The following is a 17,595-nucleotide window of genomic DNA, read 5'->3' on the forward strand; positions in this document are numbered from 1 at the left end:
TATGAAAGATAGTACCAGGTGGGTCACAACATATTTGAAAAAGTAATAAGTCATATATATTAATTTTTTTAAATTGAGTAATCCTGCTGCTATTGTGTGGTGTAATAATTTCATCAGACAGAGCAAAGTTACATATCACATGAAAAACAGGAATAGAAGTGTATTGGCTATTTAATAAATATATGTACTAAAAATATATAAATAATAATTTTAGTTACTTTTAATCTATAGTAACAAGAACAATTTTTGAAAAGCTCAACTTAATTTTGGATGAAGATATACTTGAATGGCTGTTTGCCAAACTCATAAGGCTAATCCAGTCTTTGAGTCTAGATAAATACTGAGCACATAAAAAAAATATATATTTTGTCTGTGTTTTAAAAGATTTAAACAGTTGACTCTTTACTCAAATTTGAGACTAATACTTTATATATTTTCAAGGTAGTATTGGAAATATTTATTTTATTTACCATTATGAAAGAAAAACTTGCTCTTTAAGAAGAAATATACTATTAATAGAATAATGCACAACAGGAAGAAAATTACTATTGCTCTATAACCAAATATCAAATGGCAGATGCCTGTGATTTCTAGTTCTGACCCATTAGATCTTCACTTGATACTGCATGCACTCATTGAAATATGCACAACTCCCCTCCTGTGTCCTTGCTTATCTAATAGGACATGTACTCTATTAATAACTACAGGAGTTTCCTCTCCCCCATGGCTTCATTTTTGATGGTTTCAGGTACGTGTGACCCAAAACTATAAAATGGAAAATTCCAAAAATAGACAAGTCACAAATGTCAACATCTCATAGTGTCCTCCTCCATTCTGACTGGGATATTAGTGGTTCTTTTGTCCAGTGTCCGCACACTCTATACATTACCCTCAATAGTCATTCAGTGACTATCTTGATTATCAGATTGGCAGTGTTTATACTCAAGCAATTCTGTGTTAGACTAATTCCCCAACGCAGTGCCGCGCCATTCATCTCACCTCTTCTCATCCTGTGGACACTGCACAATCTAGTCAGCAGGAAGCTGAGTTTTGCAGAAAGGAATGGCCCCTCGCTTCCATGGGCCTTTTTTCTTTGTGCCCCTCATGAAAGAATTTACTCAAGACGCTCATGCCAGCAGAAGAGTAGGTAGAATATAGAGAGAGATAAACTTGGGAGTGTGTAGGTGGACAGTGCCTTAAAGGCATCTGCACTGGGTGCACGTTTGGATACATTTTGAGGCAACACTCTTGGGGTCTGGGAAACTAGCATAATTATAATGTTTATCACCATTTTACTTAGAAGTTACTTATCAATTGGGAGATGTTTTTTTCTATCACATGGCCAATGGTTCTTCAGGGGCTTTAATCGAGTAAGAAATTTACAAAAGATAAGTTCTCAGTTTAAAACTTCAAAAGATAAGGTCTCAGCCCAAAGGTCTTTAAAGAATATTTCCCTTCCTGGTATCATCGGGCTATAGATCATGGAAACCTGGAATGCAGTATGCCTTATTTTACAGTTAGAAGACCAGATGTTAAAGTATCCGAAGGAAAGTGTACAATATGTAACCTTAAATATCATTGCACTCTATGGGATTGCTTTGGATTCAAAACATTTGAAATTTTTATAAATATATTATTCATTGACTTCTTTGTTTTATTTTTTTAATTAACTAGCAAGGCATTCTAGTTTGAACTGACTTTTCATCGCAATAATGTCCAGTAAGCCCCAGTAATATCTAACTACCTGCCTAAAAAAATTGCACATCATCTCATGAATAGGGCAAGTAATATTCATTAAGATTTTTGAAAGAATGCAAGAAGCCACACCCACGTAACTTTTATTACAGAGCATTGTTATATTTCTCCTATTTTATCATTAGTATTGTGAATCTCTTACTATGCTTAATTTACAAATTAAACTTTATCATAGCTAGCTATATAGAAAGAAAAATTAGTACATGAGCAAGGGTTTTGGTCTATCCCTGGCTTCAGACCATCACTGGGAGTCCCACTGCATAGTAGGGATGACTGTGTGCAAATAACTTAAAAGCAGTGGTAAAAACAGAGAAGAGTCAAGCAATGAGAAATCTCAGAATTGCAGAACTAGCTTACATGCACTAGCAGTTTCATGCAAGCTATCAATACCAGCAGCCCAGCTCAATGTGATCATCCCTCTCGGTGCTGATGCCTAAAACTCATGAGGAATGTGGTGACAGATGTGTGGAGCACACTTGACCTTCTGAAGAGCTGCTGCTGAGGCTTCCCGGGAGAGATCTGAGGGGCTGCTATGGGTGGGTGGCCAGGCAGAATAAACACCAGAAAAGGTTCACAGGTTTTCTCCCCTTTGCTTTCAGTAGAGAAAAAGCACAAATTTCCATCTGTCTTATTTAGCATTATGAAAAAAAAAAATTATTCGAGCGACTATGCTTCTCATCCAGAAATCTAAGCAGAGTTTTCAAATATGTAGAAATAAGAGAAAATTTTTGTCATTTTTTAAATGTTGAAACTGGAAGGAATATCTGAAAGCTATAAATTTTATGAATTAATATTTATTACTGTCCACATAACACAATTAATAAAAGTGGAAATTTCCAAAGTCAATTATTTTCCATTCTTTTTAGTAGACATTGACTTCTATTTATGTTTATTTTACGACAATGTACTTGGTTTTATCAGTTGGAAAGCACTTTAATGAGGTAGGCAGGAAAGCATAGTGAATAGATTATCCCTGTAGGTCAGCCACTTATAGGGCAATAACCTTGAGCAAAATATTTAAGCTCTGTTCCTCAGTGTCCTCATATATAAAGTAAGGATAGTAATAGTACCACCTAAAATACCTGTACTTCATACATGTAAATCACCTAGAGCTTTATGACCACAGCATCATACTCAAAATTTTCTGGCTATTTTTTATGTATCAACAAATAGGTATTCTCTCCATTTCATGGGGTTGGAATCTAGGGTTTATGGACAGATAAGTAATTTGTTCAAGATCACAGATTAGAGACAAAATGAAAGATGCTTTTGTGCCATGTTTTCTTTGAGTTTACAGAGGTATTAACCAATCGTCTTATGTATAGATCAGACCTACATCACATTTTCTCCTTTCATAGGACCTCTGGGCTGTAGATTTAGCTCAGTGGTTCTACCACCTACCTTGCAAGCACAAGGTCCTTAGTTCAATCCCCAGTATCAAAAAACAAAAACTTAGGACCTCTGCTAGCCTTGCTTTTTCACTTATGCTTTTATGAATTTTTTTTATTTCTACTTACTGAACAGATTGTGAGCTCTGTGGGATGACAACTATATTTATTTTTTGTCACATTTTCCTTAGCCCCTGCCATGATGTTGTAAAAGAAAAATTATACAGGGCACTTGTTAAAAACAAAAAGAGTACTTTATTCAAAATTACATCTTACAGTAGGGATTAAGTCTATTACTATTTCTTGCAGTAGAAAATTAAATTTTGTTCTCCTTCAACAAAGCTGGGGTTATTTTTTAACACTGGAATTATCTAGTGGAAAAGTATAAGACATCAGGGTGGAACTTGGTTAGTGTGGTTAGGCCTTGTGTGTTTCCTGATTGTCATTTGTACATTTATTAATTTTTAAATAAATGAGTATGTTAATTACTTTGATTTGTTCATTACATATTTTATGCACATATCAAATAATTGACACTACTGAAATCAAGTTTCCACATTTCCATAGAAATGGAGATACATGGATCTATATGTCAGGTGAAAAAGGCCAAAAAACAAGACCAGACCAGAACCCCTACAAGCCTTTACTGTAGGGACTATCTGCCAGGTATCTCCAATCAAAGGAGAGACAGAACAATATGTTAGGGACAGGGAGTGTCTTTTATAGTCTGGGAAGGGTTTACAGAAGCTGAGGTGGGGTTGAGTTAGGTAGTGGCTGAGAATTAGAAGAGCATGTGACATTACTAGGAGGGGCTTGGGACATCACTAGTCCCCAGTAGGTGGTATCAGGTCACACTCTTGGCAGGAAAAGAGGCATGATGGGAAGAAGAAGGCTGTCTTTTAGTGGGTGAAGCCATATTTTTAGGTGGAAAGTGCTCATTATGGGAAAGGAAAAGCTATTCTTTTTATGTAGTGGCCTTCTTAAGGCAAGGGAAATATAACATTCCAGCCTTTTGTTTTATGGTTATTGGGCAAAGGTCTCTTCTTCTGGAGCTGCTTTAAACTGACAAAGGGGTGAAGGTTGGGGCTAAGTCTGGATCTAGTTGGGACAGTGGTAGGTGGGGGCTTCTTCCCTCTGCCACAGTGGTCAATATTCCACCATGACAAGTTCCTTGACTGTCTGGTTGGTAAAAACTCCCCATGGGTTCCTGCAAGAAATTTTGAAAACAGCTAAGCAAACAGGGCCCTATCATGATTAAAAGACATAAAAGCCAGTGGGTCCAACAAGGGAAGTAGCCAAGGCATAATTTGGGGAAGCCAGAAATAGCTTTGGTCTATTCCCCAAGAATTCCATCATCTCTATCACTCTTTGATGTACTGCTGTAATTCTTTAACCTTTGCTTTCACAATCCCTGACTGGTTAACAAAATAAAAGCATTCTTCACCTAGTACCTGGCATGTTCCCCGCTGTCAGCACGTCAAGGGCCCTTATATTTTGTAACACGACTGATGCTAGAGAATTTATTTGATCTTTTACTGTATTTAAGGAAAGGCTTATTTTATCCATGTCTTCCAAAATCTCTATGAACAGGGCCTGATAGAAAAGTGTGGATATAGAAATGCCCACTATCTCTGTTGCCATCCCATTGAGGACCCCTGCTCCCAATAAGAAGGGGACTAGAAAGGGAGCTGCCCTTTTGCTGATTGTGTTCTGTGGGAGAACTTGTTTAGACAACTGGGCTTCCATGGTCATGGGAGGGCTAAGGAAGGCTATGTAGCAAAAAGTATGAGACTGGTTAAGACATCAGAATGCCTCTTGATTACATATGAAGGATAGGCAGATCAGACATTCTTGAGAGACAAGGCAGGAGCAAGTAAAATGAGTAAGGTTGTTATCATTTCCAGTACATGTCAAGTTGGTTAATTGTATGAGTAGTGGGAGGCTCATAGCAAAGGGTCCCAAAACTGTGGAGAGGTTGTTTTTTCCAGGACTGACACATTAAAATCTAGCGGGATAGGGATTGGGGTGAATAAGTGCTGGTACACAGATAAGCACATCCAGCAGTCAGAAATATTAGCCGGGTGGTAGTGAAGAGTGGTACTGAATAGATGTTGTAATCGTTTTAGGGATCAGGTTATCTGGTTAAACAGCTGGATGTCTATTCCTTAATGGAGGTGGGCTGGTGGGTCTGAAAAGCTTTATCACTCTTTTTGCCTGTTTCATCAACAACCTCCTTTAGAGCCAGATTTTGGACTCCTTCCCTAAGACTAACCCCGATGGCCACCAAGTAGCAGGCAATTTCACCAGTTATTTTTTTTTACTACAGTTAGAGACCATGGACATATGGATGATCTTACCTGTCCAATATTTTTCAGCCTTCATAGTTGCAGAGGATGACACATTTATAGCAAGAGTAATGCATGGAGGAGTAGGACCAGAACTGTAAGGGACCATAATCTATCAGCCTGGTCCCACTCCAATCCATTGTTCAGATCCTTCTACCTTGTTTGCATTGTGCAGGACAAGGAATCTGGGAGGTGTAGAGGGGAATCCCTAAAAGCAGGGTGAAGGCAATGATGAGAGGTGAGTACATCTTGATGTAAGCAACCCAGACTACCAAGAAGGGCTATGATACAACAGTAAGTAGTCATTACATGGCCATTATCAAAAGTTTTCCAGCCCAGTGGGGCTGTGTAAGTGAGTCCTATTCCAAAGAGGAGCCCCAAAAGAACTAACAGGAGGAGGAGGCTAATATCAGCAGGTGCCCCTGTGGTTAAGGCATCGCAATATCCCATTGGGTGAACCTGACTGGGTCTTTGGGAGCACAGAATGGACAGTTACCAGGTTGATAGGAAAGTCTACAAATAAAGCTTCGTACTGGAGTTAGAAATCTTGAAGAGAGGGAGGAGAAGAAGTGTGGGCCTAAAGCCAGCAGTCAGAGGAGTCTCTTGGACACTGTTACAGAGGAAGCCAAGAGACAGCCCCTCAGGAGATATCTTCTTTGTGAATCTGTGGGAGGGTAAAGAACAGTTTGAGCTTAGTGGGTCCTGTGAGAACAGAGGAGTCCCTGGAAGTTTCAGGTTGTTGTTTAAATTGTTCTGTCTGGAGAGCCGGAGAAGCTCTTTCTATTCCTGAGAGGAGAAACCAAGGGATCTTCTCTTTAAGCTTTACTGCTGCAGGAGTAGTTAGGGAAACAATAAAAGGTTCCTTGCAGCTTGATTGGGAGAGGTTTTGAAGAAAGGGTCTTAAGATACACTGGGTCACCTGGGGAGAGAGGAGATAGCGAAGTACCTGATGAGTCAGGGGAGGAGAGAGTTTGATCGGCTAGAGTCTGAAGGGGGTGATGAGCATAATTAAGCACTGGGTCACAGTCAGCAAGAGGTGGTGAAGGATTGGGTAAGATGGAAAACAGCAGGAGTTGCCTGTACATGAGCTCAAAGGGGCTTAAATTTAAGCTTGGGGCATTAACATTAATGTTGGGGCATTGAGTGCAGCTGCATGAGAGTCAAAGGGAGGAGGTAATCCAATTTTGTTTCAGTTCTATTGAGAGTTTGGTTAATGAACTTTAATTAGCCTGTTAGCCCATTCAACCTTGCTTGATGATTAGGGCCAGTAAGGGATATGGAGTTTCCTGTGTATGTTGAGTGCCTCTGTGACCTGTTGGGTAACCTGAGAGAAAGGTGAGGCCATTGTCAGACTGAGTGGAGCATGAGAGACCAAAGCATGGAATGATTTATGTTAGAGTACATGAACTACAGCAGCTGCCCCTTCTGATGTACATGGAAATACCTCTATCCATGCTGTCAAAGTATCTACCAAGGTTAGGCGGTGTTTTACCTCCTTTATGGGGGCATATGTGTAAAATCAATCTGCCAGTCTTTCCCAGGTATCCGTACCCTGGATGGTGAGTTTCGGTATGTATCTGAAGATCATCCTGGGGACTAGTGACTGAGCAGATGAAACAAGCCTGTGTTATTGTCTGTATGTATGTTGCTAGGGACAGGTGGTATAGGAAAGGCCTGAAAAGGTATAAGAGGGGTTGAGTCCCTATGTGGAGTGAACTGTGTATGCCAGAGAAGAGATATTATCTGGTTATCAGGTATCGTATCCCCGATATAAGAGCCAATCATCCCTCGATATAGCACCTCTGTCTACATATTTGGCCCTTTCCTGAGGGGCATAATGAGGTTTTAGAGGTGGAATGATCAGCTTTGGTTTTTACCTGGAAGAGAAGGTCTCTGTGCCATTTTATAGGCTGTTTGATTGGCCCTCTGGTTTCCCTGAGCTATGGGGGGAGAAGAGGATTGATGTCCTTTACAAGTACTCCTACTTGTGTTGGGAGAGGGGCTGCTTGGAGGAGAGCCCATGTTAGACATTCATTAGTGATAGGGGTCCTGCCTCATGGAAGTCAGCTTTGGCCCTGTGGCTGCTGCTGTTACCCATGAGAAATTGTAGGAGCTGGCATCGTAGGAATGAATCTCCTCTCAGACTCTAAGTCCACCTGATTCTCAGGGGATGCTAGGTTCATCCCTGATGACATCAGGTGCTGCCAGCTGCTCAGAGGATGAGGAGCTTCTGGCAGGACAAAATTGAGCCTTCTCCTAGGCCTTGGGCACCATTCCTAAATGCAGAAGCTCCTCTATGTTCATCAAGAGGAAGAAGTTCAATGATGAGCTGGTGGTGAATAGCCTGACGAAGTCCTTTACTGGAGCAAAGGGGTCCAGTGGGTGGAACTGGGGCACTCTTCAGGGAGTGAACCCTTCTCCAGTGAGAAGAAGGTATCCAAAGTGCCCAGCACTCCTGTGCCTCCCAGCCCTGCCCCAGCCCCAAGCCTTACCAAGCGTGTGAAGAAGAGCAAGTAGCCACTTCAGGTAACCAAGGATCCGGGCCACTGGAAACATGAAGATGACCTCTTGCTCATCAATGCTGTGTTGCAGACCAATGACTTAATGTCAGTCCACCTGGATGTGCAGTTCAGCTGCTGCTTTACCCTCCAAGAAGTCCAGGAACACTGGTATGTTCTGCTGTATGATCCTGTCATCTACAAGCTGGATTGCCAGGCAATGAGATGGCTGCACCCAGAAGCCATTGCAGCCATCAGAGCAAAGCCCTGTTCAGCACGCCTGAAGAACAGCTGCTGAGCAAAATGGGATCGACCAGACAGCCTATCTTGGAGACTTTCCAGGACTTGCTGCACAGACACCTTGATGCCTTCTATTTGGCCTGCACTGCCAAGTCTCTGCAGGCCCATTGGCAGCTCATGAAGCAGTGTTATCTGCTGGAAGACCAGACAGTGCCCCAGGGGGACCAAGTGCTGAATTTTTCTGATGCAGAGGACCTGATTGCTTACAGTAAACTCAAGGACATGTAGGATGAGGTTTTGGATCATGAGCTGGTAGTGGCTGACAGGCCCCAGAAATGACAGGTCTGTCAGCTAGAGCAGGAAATGCATAAGTGGCAGGTGCTAGTTGACAGCATCACAGGCATGAGCTCTCCAGACTTTGACAACCAGGCCCTGGCAGTGCTTCAGGGTTGCATGGTACAGTACCTGATGCGCTCACATGAGATCACCCTGGACAGAACAACAAAGGATAATCAAATTGATGTGGACCTGTCTCTGCAGGTTCTGGCCTGAAAGATCTCCCAGAAGCAAGGTGGCATCAAACTGAAGAACAATGCCCATTTCTTTATTGCCAGTGAGGTCTGACAGCCCATCTACTTTGATGGACACCCTGTGCTGTGTGGCTCCAAATGGTTCCTCAGCAACATTTCTGTGGTGGAGAGTGCCAGCCTGTGATTTGTCTTTCTCATCAACCAGGACCTCCTTGCCCTCATCTGGGTGGAGGCTGCCAAAATCATACCACAGTGAGGAGGGGGAGCAGGAACCTGGGCTTGCTCTGATCTTGGTGTCCACTGTCATTCCAACCCCCTAGAGCTGGGAACTCAGGCTTCATGCAAAACCTTTTGCTTACAGTGGGTAGCAGGAGGCCCGACCACTGGCCCAGATCCGCGACTGACGGAGGGTGGGGCTGGCCACTGGGAAGCCAGGAGAGGCTGAGAATCTGGTGTTTCTCTGCAGCCGAAGGCCTACCCCCTCTTCCCAGCAGCCCACCCTCCCCGTTCTCTCCAATCACCACTGTTACTCCTGTGTCTCCTGCAGATTAGGCTCAGACTTCATTTGGTTTTTGAGGTTATTTTTGTAAATTAAAAATACTACTACATTAAAAAAAAATATGGGTCCCTTTTGTGGTTATAAAGCCTCTTTCTTTCCATACTGAATTGTGAGAGTGTAGGATGTGGTATATATACTTAGAATCAGTGTAAACGTTGCCCCATTTGTTGTGTCCCAGAGTAGGAGAAATCAACTCTTCTTGTTGTGAGGTACTGAGTGGACGTGGATTAGCCTAGATCATTTGTGTTAAAGAGCCTATAGCATGTCCTGTCCCCTTCTGTCCAGGTACCTGAGTAGGAAACAAGCTGCCATCAATAAACCATGTGAATGTTGGGTCTGGGATGGCCTCTGAAGATACATTAGGGAATGAAGGAAGTAGGTTTTCAGTCATTTCTGTGCATGAGTGGGAGGAAGTCTGAATGGCCTCAGGGAGGAGTGAGGCTGGGTGAAGAGAGGGGCAGGACTGAAGAGAGAAGGATGGGTTTTCTATGAAAGTAGCATGGAAGAGTTGTAACCAATAAGGGGGCAGATGTGAGAGGCTACGCTGATTGAGTAAGTCCTGTAAGTGATGGGGTGACTTTACTGTTGTTGGTTGACCGAAAGTTAGCTTGGAACTCTCTTGGGCAAGAAGGGAAGTGGCGGCCAGGGCATGTAAACATGTGGGCCAGCCCTGGACAGCACAGTCAAGTTGTTTAGACAGGTAAGTGACTGGGGCAAAGCGTGATCCAATGTTTTGTCCCAATACTCCCAGTGTTAGTCCCATGCACTCAGTGACATAGAGAGTGAATGATTTTTGGAGCTCTGGGCAGATTGGATGGCAGCCTGAATTTTAAGGAATGGTCCCTTGATGGTCTTGTCATCTATAAGCTCATATGGGTCCCCTTTGCAAGCCCCATAAAGGGGTTTAGCAAGTAGACTGAAATTGGCTATCTATGAATGAAGGAAGCCTGCAAGCCCCAGGAAGGACAGAATCTCAGCTTTAGAGGAGATCTCAAATGAGTTATTTATGGTCTAGGGTGATTTCCCGTTGCTGATATGAAATCTTTACCCTGAGATATTGTACTTCAAGTTGAGAGAATCAGGCTTTATCTTTTGAGACCTGCTACCCTTTTTTGCATAAAAAGTAAGTAATGAGACTGTGTGTTGTTGGGAGAATTCAAGGGTGGGACTGCACAAGACTAAGTCATCTATATATTAAAGTAGTTTAGAGGGAGACAGATGTAATTTTGAGAGATCAGAAACTAAAGCCTGTCCAGAGAGATTTAGGCTATCCCAAAAACCCTGTGGGAGACCTGTCCAAGTAAGTTGTTGGGAATGTCCCAAAACAGGGTCAGTCCATGTGAATGCAAAGAGGTATTGTGAGTCGTGGTGTAAAGGGATAGTGAAGAAAGCATCTTTGAGGTCTAAAACAGTGAAATGGTGTGAGAAGGATGGAACAGGAGCTGAGAGTATAGGGGTTGGGAATCACTGGATGTATAGGAAGTATAACAGAGTTTATGGCCCCTAGGTCTTGTACCAACCAATAAGAACCATTTGGTTTTAGAACTGGGAGGGTGGGCATGTGGGCTGGTCTGAGAAGTCCTATATTGAGCAGGCTATTGATTGTAGGCTTCAGTCCTTTTAAGTGTTTTAAAGCTTTCGGGTATCATGGGACATTTGGGAGATCTGAGGGGGCATGAGATCTTTGAGGGAGATCTGAATAGGAATGTGATGCTTAGCAACAGAAGGAGTGGAGGTGTCCCACACTGAGAGGTCAATATCAGGGGTCTTGGAAGGAGATAAAGCTGAGTTGGGGATTGAGGTGACTAGGGAAGCAGCCAGGAGAAGCAAGATGCCTGTAGGGTCTGACTCAACTGGGTGTAGTATGAGTGAGACCCTGAATTTGGTTAGGATGTCCCTTCCTAAAATGGGGGTAGGGCAGCTAGAAATAATTAAGAAAATGTGTGAAAATGTACTGCCTAACAAGGAGCAAGATAGGGGAGGGGCTATGGGTTTGAAGGAATCCCTGGAACCCCCACCATAGTTACTGTGGAGGGACAAGTAGGGCCTGAATATTGTGGTAAGGCTGAGTAGGTAGCCCTCGTGTCAAGCAAGAATGAGACAGGGCTACCTGAGATGCTGACAGTGGGGTTCGTTGGAAGTGATGACTGTGGGGGCTGCAGATGACCCTGGGCACTGTCCATTTTCTGTCACCAGGCCAATGAGCTCTGATAGAAACGTCTCTGCATCTCCTGCCTGGGCTTGAGAAGGGGATGGCCTCCCACCTTTTTGGTGAAGTGGACAGTCCACCCTCCAGTAATCCATCTGTTTGCAGTCAGGAAAAGGGCCAGGTGGTGGCTTGGGGTTTTGGCATTCTCTAGCCCAGTACCTGGTTCAATCACATTTAAAGCAAGCACCACTGTGGCTGCCATCACAAGATAATGTCCTTTTGTAGGACACTGGTTTACCCTGTAGGGCAGCTGCCAGCATCTGGTAATTAGCCACCTCTTGCTATTTTGCCTGTTCCACATGATTATTGAATACCTTAAAGGCAACACTGAGGAGCTCTGTTTGTTTGGCCTGGGGACCTTCTTTGACCTTTCTAAGCTTTTTTCTGATGTCAGGGGCAGACTGTGAAATAAAATGAGTGTTAATGACAATTGTGCCTGCCTGAGATGTAGGATAACTTTGGAATATTTTTGGAGAGCATCAGCCAATTGAGAAGGAAACTGTGCTGTATTTGTTGGGTTTCCAGAGTTATCTCCCTAATCTTGTCAAAATTGACTGTCCTTTGGGAATTCTTCCTTAGGCCTTCTAGGAGACAAACAATCATATAATCTTGAAGGTCTCTGCCTGGGTCATTGTCCTGATAAGTCCAATCAGGTTGGATATCTGGAACTGCTGGTGTGCCCACTAGTTTGGTTAGGTCTGTGGCATGGAAGTCATCTGCTGCTGCCTGGGCTGCCCTCCAGACCCTCTGGCACTCCTCTGGTGAGAGACTAGTTGAAAGAATCATGTAGATGTCCTGCCAGGTCCTATAAGATTGAGTAAAGTAGCAGAATTCTTTAATATAGACCTCAGGATCAGAGAAGAAAGAGCCTAAGCATATCTCAATTTGAGAAAGATCAGAAAAAGAGAAGGGGGTATGTATTCTAACAATGGCCTCCATCCCAGCACCTCTTGGAGAGGTATCTGTATGGCTGGGGCCAGTATTGGAAGGATGGGGTAATGAGAATGAGTGTGGGGTGGGCAGATGCAAGGAGATGGATATGAGGAAGCCTTACAAGATGGCAGAGGTGAAAAAGGGTGACAAGATGGTGGAAGTGAAACACATGAGGAGACAGAGGAAGAGCCAAAAGGTTTATAGGGTGGGGGAGGCATGAGCAGAGAGTGATCAGTGGTATCAAATGCATCAGAATCAGGAAGGTTAAGGTTGGAAGGGGTGGATGATGGCGTCTAGGCTAAATGTACCTGAGAGGGTGAACAATTTTGACAGAGAGGGGGTGAAAGCATAGGGAGAAGAAGGCTTGTATATAGGGGATTACAGACCATTTGCCATTGCACTGACAAAAGTTGTGTAAATTGCACAATTTGTTAAAATAGAGAGTGCCACTTTCCAGCCATTGATATTCATTGACTAATTTATACTCAGGCCAAACTTGGTTGCAACAAAAAATGAGTCATTTTCACTCACAGTCTGGTCCCAACAATCCAAGGAAACCAAGCTGTTCCAGGAGGCAGCCAAGAGGCATTGAGGGAGGAGGTTTTGGATTGTTTGGCGCCCATGTTAGGGCCAGTGACGAGGAGTTAGTGTCCTTAGAGGAGGGCAAAAGAGAGGAATGTCTTCATCTCTTTTGATTCTCCCTGAGAATGGCAAAGCCAAAGATCCAAAATGAACTTCTAGTTTGGCAGATGTGGTCTGGAGGAGACAGCCAAAAGGCCAATCGACCCTGTCCCATGGGGGATCAGCACTTAATTGACTACCTTCCTCCCAGGTTTTGGCACTAGATATGTCAAGTAAAAAAGGTCGAAAACCAAGATCAGACCAGAACCCTTACAAGCCTTTATTGCAGGGTCAATCTGTCAGACTGTCTCTGATCAAAGGAGAGAGAGAGCAATATGGCCAGGACAGGGAGTGTCTTTTATCGGGGTTGGGAAGGATTTACAGAAACTGAGGTGGGGTTGAGTGAGGTAGCGGCTAGAGGCTGGAAAGAATGTAATGTTACTAGGAGCGGCTTTTGACATCACTAGTGGCTTGTGTCATCACTAGTATCAGGTCACTCTCGGCAGGAAAAGAGGCATGATGGAAAGAAGGCTGTCATTTAGTAGAAGAAGCCATATATTTTAGGTGAGAAGCAGGACATTATGGGAAGGGAAAGGCTATTCTTTTTATGTAGCACCTTAAGGTGAGGGAAATCTAACACTGTTGTCTTCGATGAGTTCATTGACAGGATGGCTCACAAGTCCTTGAGTCTCACATCTCTGGGTTGTAGAAGATTTACATCTCAAAGAGACAGAGAAAGACTTTATATGTACAAGATTTCTAAAGTAAATTCTCTAAGAAAAACAAATTCAGGAGCCTATAGGTAGGAAGAATTTAGACTGGAGTTGTCAAGTGGACATTAAGGTTGCTTTGGTCGATATAAAAACATTGTGCCACACATTAAAAAAAAAACAATTTCAAGTTGATCCTAGTGGTATATGCTTGCAATCTAGCCCTCCAGGAGTCTGAGGCAGAAGAATCACAAGTTCTAGCCCAGCCTGAGTAATTTACCAATTTAATGCAAACCTATAAAAAATAAACAAGGTTTGAGGATATAGCCCAATGTGAAGGTCCCAGGTTCAATTCCAAGTACCAAAAATACCCAGAACTAACCAACAAAATATCCTCAGTCATTTTTATTTGTACAATATGTGTTGATTCAATTAATATTTAACTTGGAGGGAGGGAAGGGTTTATGGGGTTACCTAGAATAGTCAAAAAGCATGAATCATAAAGCAATGAGTTAAATGAACCATAATCAATTTCTCATCCAGGGGAAACTGTCAGTGCTGTGGCTGACAAGCATTCACCACTTTGGTGTGCATACTGACTTTACTCAAGGTTTGATTGACATGCTCGAGTGTTAAAATGCTCACACACGATACTTAAGAAAAATACACAAAATAAGAAAGAAGCTATTCACATTAGAAGTTTGAAATGTCTCAGTCCACATGAACTCTCACATCTAAGACTCAAGAGAAGAGATACCGACATTACACAGGTGGTAATAGAGGTGGCACTAGTGATGGGTAAATAAAATCATCAAAAGAGAAAAATCTACATTACAATGGCCTCTAAAAGTGATAGATAACTTGGGCCGTAATATTCCTTTCAATGTATATTTTAAGTGTTCTTTAGGAAAACATCTTTCTTCATTGTTATTTTTATATTCAGGATGTTTATAATGAAAAAATTCTTCATAATTAGTGAATAGTCATTAGTGATCATATGTTAAAATCTTTTATGGAGTTAAAGAAGAGGAGATGACTGACAGTAAGATTTCCAAGGGTTAACTTAATTTATCTGTTCTCTTAATTGATGGCAAGTCACCATCTGGAGCTGCCATATTTTCTGTAAAGAATTTTTTTTTTCTGTTGGAGACATTATAACAGAGTAAATGAGCGTATGATTCCTATGCTGATTACAGGAGAGAGCGGTCCAGACCTGCTGAGCTGAGGGGGCTAAAGATATGATTATAGATAATGTTTGTGCCTTGGTGATTCTGCTTTGTTCTTAAAGCAAAGCAGCCAGCCACAAGCACTGTGAGAGTGGCAAAGTTCCCAGTGGGACAGACAAAAGCATTTTTTCTGAAAGCCAATTTGCAAGGGTATATCAGCAAAAGAAATAGTAAATAAATTTGGAATCAGAATGCTACAACTAATATACATCATTATTCTATGAAATACATATTTACATGCTTATGATAGTGTTTTATTTTGTGGCAACTGTACAATTCATATGAACTAAAATAGTTATTTTAATGCCTATATATTAAAGACAAGAATTTGATATTATTTCTATATTCTATATTTGTTAAATATGTAGAGAACATAATCTTCCAATACAAAGTAACCAGAATCCAGTGCTTATCTAATGTGATATAAATGAAAAAAAAAGAAGTAACCAGCCTATTCAGTGAGACAAACCAATAAAAATATTAAATTTTGCTAATGATAATTTCCATACATAGAATAAGTCTATGGATTGACATGTTTCTAAAATGAATTAATGATCACAGATGATATCTAAATGAAAATAGGATTATTGCTTCTGAATTCCATCATATTCAATCTCATCTTCCTGACCTCTCAGCAACATTTGACACAGTTAACTAGTCTTTTACACTTGAGACTAGATATCTCTCACATAGCTTCCAGGAGTTCCTATTCCTTAGGTTGTCTTTTGAATTTCCTGACCCACTGAACTTCTTACATGTTTTTGTCTCATCTCATTCATTAGTAAACAATGAACCCAAATCAATAAGTCCCATATTGAGAACATTCTTCATTTTACCTTTCCTTAAACCCACATAATATTTGTGGGCAAAATGTGTCTTGAATCTGGCCATTTTACTTTACCTCTTCTCCTACCATGCTAATTCAATACACTATTATACATTTTCAAAATACTTCAATAAATCCATTTTTAAAATTTTTCTTCTATTCGACTCCCTAAAGCCTATTCTATATATATATGTATGCACACAGCGTGTTGATACTTTTTGGAAATTGAACTCTAATAATTTCATTCTCCTAAATCCCATCCCCATGGGATCTTATCATACTGAATTTTTTGCATAGGGCATTCATTTTTTTTTTCTTTCTTTCTGCTGTAATAAAAAAAAAAAGTGTGTGAGATGTAGGGTCAGAATTATTAGATTTGAATCCATACTCTACTTCAAAACTTTCTGCTAATTGTTCTCTGAATCACAATATCCTTCTCCATAGAGGAGTATTGTATATTGTTTCATATAATATTGAAATAAAATATTTCATAAGAATGTTTTGTTTTCGGGTGGTACTGGGAATTGAATCCAGGGTTTTAACACTGAACTAGGATGCTCCTGGACAGAGATTTCCACCCCAATTTAAGTTGCTCTTACTTAGTAAGTTACTCAGTTTCACTGGTTGGGCTTCAATTTGCAATCTTCCTGCCTCAACATTCTATTTAAAACTGCCATTTTCTACTTTTCTTGTGAAATTTTCAATGAAGAGATTGTATGTATAATTACTCAATAAAAGTTAAAGATCAATAATGATGATCAAGTTAATGTTACTTCCTCGAGTCTATGAGGTCTAAAAAGAGAGGGATTGGGTTTAATCCTACAACTTCTGTAATCATAAACAATAGTGTCAACATATAACAGGGCACCAGTAATTACCGAAAGAATTAATGAAAGAGTGAGTGAAAATTGTCACCCATTATTATCCTCAGATTTTTTTCCAATGAAGCTATTTTTTTCCAACTAATTATATATGTACATTTGCCTAAACTTAACATTACCTTTCTTCAGATTATTCTGTGTCTTTCCTCTGCACTCATGCCATTTTCCCTGAGGCCAAAGTACACCACTGGCACCTATCTCTCTCTTTTTTAAACAAAACTTGATATTAAAATGGATAAATGAACTGTTAGGCTATTTTTCCATTATGTTAAATTATTTTATTTGGTTTTAAATATTTTAATCAATTCAAACATTTGACATTATGCAGAGAAAATGTCAAATTACCTTATAGGCCAGATATCTCTCCCATATAAATAATCATGTGAGGAGAAAATATCAATGGTGTATCCATGTTTTATATTATGGCTAAATACACCTTTCAGAACATAGAATTATAGTTTCCATTCAGGAGGAGAGGCAGTACGCAACTCTACAAGAAAAAGGAGAGGAAAATTTTCTAGGTTTTGAATAAATTTCTTACCACAGACAAACTATTACACTGCCTTTAAAAAACTGCAGTTAGAGAGGGAATAAAAAAGAGGAAAGGAAAAAGCAAAGCAAATCAAAGTAATGCAAAGGAAAGGAAATGAAAAGAAACTACCACTTACTGATGTATTTTTTGTCTCCTCTTTTATCCTTTCATATAAGTCAGCTGTTTGGTTTTTTATTTCCTCCTCATTGATGCCCCATCGATTGGCTTCAGGGTATTTGGAAGTTTTGGGAGATATTTTGTTGCCTTATCTTCTCATCTCTCTCTCTCTCTCTCTCTCTCTCTCTCTCTCTCTCTCTCTCTCTCTCTCTCTTTCAGTACTGG

The 17,595-nt window shown here is 41.1% G+C and overlaps 1 protein-coding gene and 1 pseudogene across 2 annotated transcripts in view; both read left to right on the forward strand.

Moving 5' to 3' along the window:
• Window positions 1-17,595, forward strand: part of Rit2 (Ras like without CAAX 2) — a 355,066-nt gene that overhangs the window by 311,425 nt on the left and 26,046 nt on the right. The window lies entirely within an intron of this gene.
• Window positions 7,650-9,012, forward strand: LOC104856950 (annotated as a pseudogene).

Source organism: Fukomys damarensis, unplaced genomic scaffold, assembly GCF_012274545.1.
Source record: "Fukomys damarensis isolate Sample0158 unplaced genomic scaffold, DMR_v1.0_HiC HiC_scaffold_30, whole genome shotgun sequence".
NCBI classification, from domain to species: Eukaryota; Metazoa; Chordata; class Mammalia; order Rodentia; family Bathyergidae; genus Fukomys; species Fukomys damarensis.